This window comes from Nicotiana tabacum, chromosome 16 (genome assembly GCF_000715075.1).
Source record: "Nicotiana tabacum cultivar K326 chromosome 16, ASM71507v2, whole genome shotgun sequence".
Taxonomy (NCBI): Eukaryota; Viridiplantae; Streptophyta; class Magnoliopsida; order Solanales; family Solanaceae; genus Nicotiana; species Nicotiana tabacum.
The window spans coordinates 56,497,406-56,510,212 of NC_134095.1; positions in this window are offsets into that span (position 1 = coordinate 56,497,406).

Below are 12,807 nucleotides of genomic sequence, written 5' to 3' on the forward strand. Positions count from 1 at the left end.
ATTTCAAATCCTTTTTCCTTTCAAATTAAAATAAAACCAAAATTAATTTTTTTTAAAACCAAATTAACTTACCCAATTAGATTAATCACTCATCATAGTATTTACAATAATTAATTAAACTCTAAATTTAAAGGAAAACTATAAAATTCAAAATTAAAGAGTTAAAATGCAAAATGAACTATTTTTGTGATTTTCATATTTTATAAAACTAATTTACTAATTAATCTAAAAATATCAAATTAAATCCTAAATATAGTGCGTGATATTTTTACTATTTTTCATGATTTAAATAAAATTAATTATGCACACAAAATATAAACAAACACGAAAATTGAGCAATTAATTCCTAAAAACCAAATAATAAAAAAGAAAAATCCTAATTCTGGAGATACTGTAGGAGTAATTCATGCGAGGCAAAAATCACGTGCTCACAACAACAGAATATTCTCTGCTTTTCTTTCTTAAACATACTCAATAATTACTCTACAAATTTATTGCATTGTTCTTCACTTATTGCTTCTCATTTATTGTGATCTCACCCGTTGTTCCTCACTTATTGTTTATTTATTGTTCTTCATTTATTGCTCATCATCAGCCTTCAAAGGCTGCCCTCGAGGTCCTCTGCCGCTGAGCTCGAGGCCCTCAGTGTTGTGACCACACTGGTTTGCTTATCATTTCTTATTCGTTTTCACTTAGCATTATTCACATAATATCTAGCATTAAGATAAATCACGAATTTTTAGAATCACAAATTAAATATAATTGTTAATACCATTTTCAAGGTAAACAATATAATGGAAACCTTACGACCAGATTACATAGTAAACAGTTCACACTAACTCTCTTGTGTTTGGAATTAAAACAATAATGAGAGAATGTCATGAGCTCTATTAGAATCACAAAGATTTTAATGTCTCACAAGCCTAGCAGGGCTTTTGTTTGTTAAGTATATATTATAAACAAGAATCATGCTTCTGAAAACATATATACTCCTACAAATTATTAAATCATGAAGCACAAGCAGGATAATTCATACCATCAAAGAAGAAGCCAACCTAATTTTTTGAAAATAACACATGAATGTTACATGATATGATCAGACACCACACATGAATTTGACAAGATCAGCTGAAGTTAGGTAATCAAATTGGGATATAGATAGCTAGGATGCATTGTATTTATTCAAGCACTATTCCATAATTCCAATTAATTCCGCAAGCAAAATCATACATGTACTCTCTTGATATGTATCTATCAACTTGGCTGTTTAAAAATATTATTAATATTAAAGCTATATTACATCTCCAACAATATATTTTTAACTTAGATTACGAGAACCATTAAATGGGATTTTTGAAATCTGAACAAACATAAAAAATAATAACCAGTTCTTTAAATAATCTAATCAAGAAAACAAAAGAATTAGCATTCTATTTTTACATTTCAATCTTTCTCCATTTTAGAAATTTTTCAACTACTTTGAACTGGATATGTTTTTTTTTGGTAATTCCAAAACATTTTATTACCACTGGGTATAGTTATAGCTTAACATGTTAGATATCAATTAACTAATTATCACTGAAACAAATAAATCTTCCTTACTCGTGAACGAAATAACTCCTAAAAACCAAAGAACAATTGAAAATCCTCAAGGTACGTGAACCATAGAGAAGGCCAAAATTAATGCCTAATCACTCAGTTCTATAGTTGTTACTGATCAGGCGTCTATATAAAGAAAGCAAAAGTTCAGGGCCAATGTCAAAATGGTTAAGTAACTATCCGCAAAGAGACATAAGCAAAATCAATTTCTTCTCTTCCTTTGCGAAAAATGCCTTGTTTGCACAAATTCACAGTTCAAGTTCTCCTTCTCTTTTCCTTCCTCTTGCTTTCTCCTCTTTATTCAAATTCTGCACTAGTTTCAAAGCCCAACAACAATAATACCACCGCGCTTATTGACAAAGCTTGCTCAACATTAACAAACAAAGTCTTGTGCATGAACTATCTCAAAAGCAATCCAAAGGTAATGGCAGCTGCAACATCAAAACCCTTAGACTTTGCACTTGCCATTATTCAGTCAGCAATAAGCGAAGCCAAGAATATTCATTCGCATCTGTCTAAGCCAAGAGAAAAACTCAGTCCACCAGCTATTGAAGCTTACAATATTTGCAAAACCCAATGGGGTGACGTGGCAAGTGGATTGGAATGGAGTCTCAAGATTATAAGAAAGGATAAAGGCTATGCTCCTGATACAAGTACAGATTATGACTTTGTGGTGAATCTTGATCATGCCACCAATTGTGGAACTACCCTAGCCCATGCAAAAATTCAAGATCCTGTAATAGAAAAAGGAAAAGAGAAGGTGCAACTGGTTGTAGGAGGTGCAAACAACATTCTTGAGTGGGCAAAGCCTCCCAAAATTAAAAGAACGACTAGTAAAGTCTTTAATCATACAAAAGTATAAAGATTTCCGATTAATTAACGTAGAGAAATAAATTAGAAACAGCACATTAAGGCACTTGACCATTGCATTTCTAGATTAATATGTTGAAGTGAATGATATTCCTCTCAAAATTGATACTTTTAGTGCCTTCTAACTCTATAAAGTTGTTGTGAGGAGGAATCGTTCAACCTAATCTTACCAAATTTAAAATAGAGAATCTGATCATCTTCTGTAATAAATATATAAGGTGGAATATCTAGAGCTAAGTATAGAAATCATGGTTAATAGCACAAAAAATGTTATAAAACTAAATTTAAAAATATCAGAAGAATCATATTAATAGATTTCACAATCTGCTTTTGAACTTTGTCTTAACAAACACAAGAACATGATATTATAGTGTTAGAGTATTTGAAGTTTTGATGATTAATAAAGTGACTAAATGCTTAAAGAACCAGCTTCTCTACATAGCTACTTAACTGCTATAAAGAACCAGCTCCGCAGGAGGAAGATGGCTGCTATAAGTGATAATGTTCGTTGCTCAAGAAGATACGGATAATTCAGTCAGATACAAAAGCCCCAAAGCTTGTGGAATCCTTGGAACAGTAGGAATCCTATCAAAGAGGAAGTTGACTATGAATAGGATTCCTAGAAGATCTCAAGTTGTGTTTTAAATAGGATCGACTTTGGACTTCTGAACTATCCTTTTATACATCAACTAAAGAGTCATAAGTTGTTTACTTGTGTTGAGTACTTGCCTTGAATTCTTCCCGAGTCTGTCTAGTGAATGTGTTTTAGGAAATTGAGTTATAATCAAGTGTCATTAACAATTAGTGAGTTGGAGTGAGTATTTTTCTTTACAAGTTAGAGTAACTTGTGAATTAAATATGAGTAGTAGGAGTAACTGGAGAGTATTTAATTACAGGCTTATAATTGATACGTTTTGGCTCATTGTTCTAGTGGAGTTGGAGTTGCAAATCCTATATGGTAGGTCGTGGTTTTTGCATCTTTTGAGCCGGGTGATTTTCCACGTAAAAATTGCTGTATTTATTTTATTGCTTCTTTACTTTATGCTTAAGTAACACGGTAAAGAACCAAGTTCTTTAGTAATCCATACAGGCACTCAAACTAATAATTGGTACCAGAACGGGTTCTCTTATTTACACGACTAACACCTAGAGAGATCTTGGAAACAAGATGAGTGCTCCATCCAGAATTAATGAAGGACAATCAACTACCAAGTACCCCAATTCAATGAAAATATTATAGTTGGAGGAAAGCAAGAATGGAAGACTTCCTTGATTCCTACTAAACAAAATGCACAAAATGAAACAGCTCCTAAGGACCCCTCCGAATTTGTGGCAGCAGATTTCAAAACGATGGAGAAGAATGCAAAGGCTAAGAAAATCCTTATCTGTGGACTTGGTTCTAATGAGTATAATAGAATTTCTGTGTACTCTAATGCAAAACAGATATGAGATGCACTCCAAACTTCTCATAAAGGAACAAATCAAATAAAGGGATCAAGGATTGAGCTACTCATGAGAAACTATGAGCTTTTCTCCATGAAGGAGTCTAAGCCCATCCATGATATGATGACTGGGTTCACTATAATAACCAATGAACTAAAATCACTTGGAAATGTGTTTACCTCAGAAGAATTGGTTAGCAAAGTTCTAAGAATCCTTCCAGCTTCATGGGAATCAAAAGTTACTGCAATCTAGGAAGCCAAGGAATTGGACAAAATCTCACTAGATGAGTTGGTTGGAAAGCCAAGGAAGAACCAAAGAAGGATAAGGCCTTGGTTCTTAAAGCGTTTGAAGATGATGAATCTGACTATGATGATCCTGATCTAGCAATGCTTGCCAAGTTCAAGAGGTTCATGAAGAATTCCAAAAGTGTATCCAAGAGATCGACAAGGCTAACTATGATGGGTGCTACAAGTGTGGCAAACTAGATCACATAGTCAAGGATGGCTCAATATGGGAAATTGAGCAGAGAAAAGAATGAGCTGAAAACGAGAAGCGGGAGAAGATGAGATAAAAGGGTTCCAACAAAGGAAAAATCCTAGGCAAGGATTTACTGAAGCAATGACGCAGGTATTCTTGGCAGCATATGAGGATAGTAGAAGAGATCAAGAGGAATAAAAGAAAGATGGGGCTATAAGTCTCTATGCTGTGATTGATGAACACCAAGCTGTGAAGACATAACCCCCAGTACACCTTGGAATGCACATTGGAAGACCTCCTTTGTTTGATGAATACCACTATGATGAATGTAAGCTATGTATGGAAACATTTATTCAGGCTACTAACTTTGACCTATGGGAAATTTTCAGTCATGGACCAATTCTACCAACCAAATTGGATAGTGAAGGAAACAAATGCAACAAAAAAGAAGAGGAATACGATGAGGAAGACTGTCAGCTAGTTCAGAAAAATTCTAAAGCAAAGAACTTTCACTACAGAAGCCTGTCTAGAAACACTTTTCTCAAAGTATCCTCTAGCATCTCTGCTCATGCTATATGGAGGACCTTGGAAACTGACTTTGAAAATGAAAACATCGAAGTGGCTTTGATGGCGTTTGAAGAGTCCAATACAGAGGAACAAGTGATAGGAATGATGGCCATGAGTGATTCAGAAACTGAAGATTAAGTAAACCAGGTAAGTATATCTGACTTGAAAGAAAATATTCATACTATGTCCAAAAAAACAACTGATGGCCATAATTATGACCTTAATAAATGAAATGGATAAAATGAGTACTAGAAATGATCAGCTAATAAGCAACCTCTCTTGTGTCAAACTTGATATCAACAACAACAACAACAACAACAACCCAGTATAATCCCACTTAGTGGAGTCTGGGGAGGGTAGTGTGTACGCAGACCTTACCCCTACCCTAGGGTAGAGAGGCTGTTTCCAAATAGACCCCCCACATCCTTCCCTCCAAGAACTTCCCACCTTGCTCTTGGGGAGACTCGAACTCACAACCTCTTGGTTGGAAGTGGAGGTTGCTTACCATCAGAGCAACCCCTCTAGTCTTGATATTAAAGAGCTTGAATTTGACAAAGTTAGTTTAGAGAATTAGGTCAAAGACCTTAAGAACCAGCTTCTTGAGCTTACTTCTAAGAATGAGAAGTCTCCTGATATACGTGTCAAAGGAAAATGAGTGATCTGCAGGATAAGCTTGAAAAGGAATTAAAATTTGCTAATGATAATCTTTGTGATGCTGAATAAAGAAATAAATTCCTGCATGAAAACCTAGAAAAAGCTAATTATGAGCTCTTTAGACTAAGCAAATGCCATAGTTTTCTGATTCTTTGAATTGGCTAAATGAAAACTGTAGTTATAATAAATCTAGAATTGGCTACAAAAAACCTGTCCCTAAGTTTGACCCAAAGTATGTAGGAATTTCTGATAATAATATGTGCACTTATTGTGGAAGAGTAGGACACTTTAGAGACACTTGTCCTGCCTTAATTCATGCTCAGTTTAGAAACATTTTTGGTATTTTTAAAAATGTGAAGAAGTAAGAGGAGCCAAAGGTTAATCCTCCTATTCATACTAAGTGGATTAAGGTTACCAAGAAAATAACTTCTAATCCTCTCCTCTTCTAGGCAAGAAAGGATCTGATTCATCATTTTCCAACAAAAAGAGGTCCAAGCTTGTCTGGGTTCCCAAAACTAACTTGTGAATTTTGGTGGTGAGAGGAAACAATTGGAACTAGTATCTAGAGAGTGGATGCTCAAGACATGTGACTCGAGAAGATGTGTTATTTGGAAATGGGAAAAAGGGCCAGATAACAGGTATTGGCAAGGTTGGCAAGTCACTCTCTCATGCTATAGAAGATATGTATTATATGGTAGGTCTTAAACACAATATTTTTAGCATCTCTCAAATGTTCCACAATGGAAATGAGCTAAAATTCAATTCCAAAATTTGCACTGTCACTAAGCTTGATATTGATGAAATTGTGTTAAAGGATAAGCGACATAACAATGTCTACAAGATATCGATTATGTCACTTTCCCAGAGTGAGCACACATGATTGAGTGTAGTGGAAGATGATCAACTACTATGGCATAGAAGACTGGGACATGCCAGTCTCTCTCAACTCAACAAGTTGGCAGCAAAGGACTTGGTCCTTAGGATACCTAAAGTTGAGTTCACTTCTGACCAGGTATGTGATTCCTGTATTAGTGGGAAACATGTTAGGTCATACTTTTAAATCCAAAAAGTTTGTAAGTACTTCTAAACCTCTGGAATTCCTTCACATGGACCTATGTGGACCAATTATAATAAGGAGCAAAGAATGTAAGAAGTATGTGTTTGTGATTGTGATTGCTGATGACTTTTCCAGGTATACCCGGACATTATTTTTGGGTTCCAAAGATGAAACCTTTGATGTTTTTTGTATATTTGTCATACTGATTCAACAAAAGCTAGGATGTAATGTTTCAAGTATAAGGACTGACCGTGGAACTGAATTTGAAAATTAAAAATTCCTTGAGTTCTGTGGTTCATATGGCCTTGAGCATAATTTCTCTGCACCTAGAACTCTACAACAAAATAGGGTTGTAGAAAGAAAGAATAGATCCTTAGAAGACATGAGGAGGACCATGTTGATTTCTAGTGGACTGCCTAAGAATTTTTGGGCTGAATCAATTAATACTGCTTGCTACCTGCTAAATTTTTGGGCTGAGTCAACTAGTACTGCTTGCTACCTGCTAAATAGATGCATGATCAGACCCATTCTTGAGAAAACTCTCTATGAGTTACTTCGAGGAAGAAAATCCAACATCACTCACCTGAGAGCCTTTGGGTGCAAATATTTTGTGCATAATAATGAGAAAGAAGCTCTAGGTAAGTTTGATGACAGAAGTGATGAGGGAATTTTCTTGGGTTACTCTCCACATAGTAAGGCCTATACGGTTTTTAATAAAAGAACTATGTGTGTGGAAGAAAATATTCATGTTATTTTTTATGAATAATAACTTGGTTGAGAAAGGTCTACATGATAAAGATTATGACATAGGATTTACTGGTGATGGAGACACAAAGGAGTCTGATGAAGATGAATCTGAAAACCACAAGGAAATTGACAGTGATCATAAGGAACAATAAGAAGAAAGAACTACTCTAGCTGCTGACCAGACTGATGAAATCACACATACTAAACCTGCTTCTTAAGGTCACTCCTCGGGTGAATCTTCCATGGGTATACATATCGGATCATGGAAGCACCAAAGCTCACATCCTCTTGAGGATATCATCTCTGATCTAAATGCAGGGGTGCAAACCAAGTCTTCTCTAAGAAATCTATGTGAAATCATAGTATTCCTCTCACAGATTGAACCTAAGACCATCAAAGAAGCTCTAAAAGATCCAAACTGGATCATAGCCACGCAAGATGAGCTAAATCAGTTTGAGAGAAGCAAGGTTTGACACCTGGTACAGAAACTCAATAACAAAACTATCATATGTATCAGATGGGTGTTCAGAAACAAGCTGGATGAACAAGGAAATATCACAAGGAACAAGGCTAGACTTAGTGGTTCAGGGATACAATCAAGAAAAGGGCATTAACTATGATGAGACATTTGCACCTGCAGCCAAAATGAAGGCTATAAGAATGCTAATAGCCTTTGCTACCCACATGGAGTTCACTTTATACCAGATGGATGTAAAGAGTGCCTTTTTGAATGGTTACCTGAAGGAGAAAGTGTTTGTCAAACAACCTCCTGTATTTAAAAGTGAAGAATTTCCTGACTATGTGTTCAAATTGGATAAAGCTCTTTACGGACTAAAACAAGCTCCAAGAGCTTGGTATGAGAGGCACTCAAAATTTCTTTTAGCCAACAACTTTTAAGAGGAAAAGTGGATAATACTCTATTTATAAGGAGCCGAGGCAAGAATATTCTGATTGTGCAAGTGTATGTGGATGACATTATCTTGGCTACCAATGAAGCAATGAGAAAGGAATTTGCTGAGATGATAGGAAATGAGTTTGAAATGAGCGTGATGGGTAAATTGATCTTCTTTCTAGGGCTACAAATCAAGCAAACATCTACTAGAACTATGATACATGAGTAGAAATATATCAAAGAACTACTGAAGAAGTTCAACATGGATTCCTCGAGTCCATTGACACACCCATTGCAACTGCAACAAATCTGGAGCTTGATGAAGAAGGGAAATATGTGGAATAGAAACTATATAGAGGAATGATTGGGTCACTTTTATACCTCACAACAAGTAGGCCTGATATAGTGTTTAGTATGGGATTATGTGCAAGATTTCAAGAAAATCCCAAGGAATCTCACCTGAAGGCTGTCAAAAGGATACTAAGATATCTCAAAGGGACCCCTAACCTCTATCTATGGTATCCCAGAGGGTATAACTTTGATCTAGTTTGTTATTATGATGCTGGCTATGCAGGTTTTCATGTTGACAGGAAAAGCACTTTAGGAACAACTCATTTTCTAAGTTCTTGTTTGGTGTCTTGGGGAACCAAGAAGCAAAGCTCAGTGGCCTTATCTACAGTTGAGGCTGAATATGTGGCAACAACATCATGCTGTGCTCAGTTGCTATGGATAAGACAAAACCTAAGATATTATGTTATATTTGTTGATTGTGTTCCCATTTTCTATGATAACACCAGTGCCATAAACATTGCTAAAATCCATGTTAGCACTAGAGGAACAAACACATTGACATTAGACATCACTTTCTTAGAGACAATGTTAAAAAGGGGAATATGTCAAATAACTTTTGTAAAACTGAAGATCAAATTGCTGATATTTTTTCTAAAGCTCTGAGTAGGGATCACTTTGAAAGGAATACTAGAACTAGGTCTAATCAACTTTTCCCACTAAGTTGAATCCCGGTGATTGGCTAGAAAAGGCATAGTAAGATGTAGATAATTAAGTGCAATGTGTTTGATTCAGCTTTGTAATTGTATTAAGCTCAGATACTTGCTTTGAAAATTTTGTTGATACCTATGTTGCATGATACTAATATGAAGTGCTAAAGCTTTATTGCAGAAACAAATAAGGAGTTTCTAAGGAGTTGGTTCTTTGACTCAAGTATGTGCCATACTATCTTAAGTCACTAGCACTCTATATCCTAAAATTATTACTATACTCAGACTTCTAATTCCATTAGCATCACTTATAATCGTCTTCTAGTCAAAGAGTAAGGGGGAATCCTAGTGCAATTAGAGATTAATTACTCGTAAAATCGTAACTGTCAAAGTAACCCTTATTAGAGTCCTGTTAGAACTTAAATTTGGTCACCTTCTCTCTTCCAGTCAAATCAGGAGTAATGCCTTTAAAATGCTCTTATGATTAATTTCTCAAACCTTACTGTTTCTCTCAAACCCTAAGCAAGATTCAAAAGTAGTTATCGAGAACTAGGTCTTTCTTTCTCTTCTTCGAGTCTCTCATCTGATCACCATGCCTAAAGCCAGTCAAACACCCTCTAAAGCTAAATCATCAACCAAGGCTGAAGAAAAACTCAAAATCATGAATCCCAAATTGAAGAAAAATGCCAAGCCATCAAGAGAACCCACACCCACACCTGCTCCTTTTCCTTCGATATCCTCAACTATACCTACATCATCATCCCCTGTTCCTACTTTTCATTCTATCCTCATCATTCCCACATCCACTATATCCCCTCCTCCAAAAACAACTACCCATGCACTTGAGCTTCGTGGGAAAAATCCCTCTAAGTCAACAAAGGTCAAAGCCACTCCAAGAAAATCTGTCAAGAAAGTGCCTGATGCTGCTGCATAGGGTGACACTGTAGCCAAGGAATCTGTAGTTCACAGGGAATCAGTGCCAGTCACTACTGATCAGGTAAAACATCCTCCTTCCAAATTAGATTTTTTGGCATCTACTATAGATGCTACACCCCTAGATACTCTCCTACCCATGAGTGAGAAGCCACCAATGGAAACATTTACTGTAGTAAAGGATGTAGGGGATCTGGGGAAGGAGGTAGATACAATGGCTATGGATCATGTGGTTAAGGGAGAAAGAAGTAAAGAACTTGTGGAAAAGGAGGCTTCTGATGGCCTTTCTTTTAGTTGGACTGAGAATGAGGAAGATGATCGGGGTGAAAAAGAAGAAGAAGTTGTGAACAATTATGAGGAACATGCTGCTCAAAACATAGCCAATGAAGAAGAAAAGAGTGAGAATGAGGGAGCATCTGGAGATGAGAAGGAGAGTGATACAGAGGATAAGACAAGTGAACATGCTAATAATTCTACAAAAGAAGAAAATCATAGTGAAGAATAGGAGGTTTTTGAAAGTGAGGGTGAGGATCAAGAAAATGTAAGTGAGAGTGATAGAGGTGATAAAAAGAGTGAGAAGAAGAAGGGAATGGGAGTGAGGAGTCTGAAGGTTCCATGATAATTGGAAACATTGTCATATCCCCTTCAGAAGAAATTGGTGAAGAGACAACGACTCAAGAACCTAGGTCTCTGTTAGCTCCTTTCATTGGAAATAAAGAAGTTAGCAATGATGAAGATGATGTTCCATTATTTGAGGTAGGGAAAAAATCCAGGAAGATCCCTATAAAAGCTACTAAGTCAACAGTCTCAATAAGAAAAGGAGTGGTTCCTCCTACCAAAACTCCTCTCACAAGGAGTAAAATAAAGGCTATTTATGCACAAATCATTAAAGAGTCTAGGAGTGCAAAGAAGCCAAAAAGGAAGGTTTCGATTGTGGAACCTGTTATTGAGGTGGATGGAGAGGATGAGTCTGACTCTGCCTTGCCAGCAAAGTCTGTTACACCAAAGAAAAAGGGTTCCAAAGTCACCAAACCTACTACCTCTTTTGCAAGGGCCAGTAAAGGGAAGACAAGGAAGAATGTGACAGCTTCAGTTGATCGACTCACAGAGTTCAGGAATAAAAAAGTGCTAAATGGGAAGATTCTTGCTAACACTAATGAGAAGGGGATGGCTCAACTGGTTGAAAAACTTGAGCTACAGGGGTTGAAGCACATGTTTGTCAAAGATTTCCCTAGTATGTATTCCTGTTGTGGTACAGTTCTATGAAAATTGCACATTTGATGGGAAGGGAGTCAAGAGTAAGGTAGAGGGTTTTGACATGAAGTTTGATGCTGAGGAGCTGGGGATGCTTTTGAATATCTATTCCTTGGGATTTGACAATTACTTGAAGAAGAAGTGTCCAATCATAGACAATGATGTTGACATTGGTTTTGTGGTCACCATGAAGTTCTCCCAAAATTTTGAACTGGATGGTCCCTAGAAAGTGTACAAGACTGATATGACTCCCTTCAACAAATTACTATTTCAGTTTGTCAACTCTTGCATTCTTCAGAGGTCTGAGAGAAGGCATGAAGCTACTTTGTTGGACATGGCTGTGATGGAGCTGCTCGACACTGGTAGACCTATCAATCTTCCTATGATTCAGCACATGGCTAGAGCTGTAGATACCTCCAATCTCAAGCATATTATGCCTTATGGTTTCATATTGACTGAGCTGTTTGACAAGCTCAATATTGCCTTAACTGAGCTTAAGTTTGGAAACCACAATGATGTTTTGGTTGTTGTTACCCTCAAGAAGTGTGGATATGAGGAGATCAAGGCTATAGGACCCACATGATATTTTATACTACCTAGGAGCAGTAGGGTGGCAGAGCTCAGCAAGAGGACGGAGTTGGCTGTTGAAGGGAATGCCAAGCTTCGTGAAGACAATAATAAGTTGAGGATGGAAACAAAGCAACTCAGGGAAGAACTTAGAAGATATAGGGAGGCTCATTCCCAATAGATTGCCACCCTTGTGAAAGCTTTGACCCCTCCGCCTCTCACCCATGACCCAGTTCCTTTCTAGTGTCCTTAGTTCTTTTGCTATTCTAGTGATGCCTTATCTTTTGTTCCTTTTTTTCGTCTTCGTCTTCGTTTATTTTGTTCTAATGTTAAAGACAAGGCCCTGGGATTCTTTTGTCACTACTTAATGTCTCCTATTGCTCTACTTTACTACTTTGTATTATATTGGATCATCAACCTAGTCTATTTGTCTTCTCTTAAGCCTGTGATGTCACCCATTTGGCCTTGAATCTTACATTATCTATGCTTAATGACTAACATTTTTTTGTGTGTTTTCGATGATTCCAAAAGGGGGAAGATAAAGGATGGAAGGTTGTGGGGTTGTGTTATGATCATACATGTCTACTAATAGTCCTTATCACTTATTATGATTATCTAGTTCTTTGATGTGATTTCTGGTTCTGCTATGTACAAAGTTTGTCATCATCAAAATGGAGGAATTTGCTGAGTATTGATGTTTTGATAATTAACAAAGTGTGACTAAATACTCAAAGAACTAGGTCCTCAAC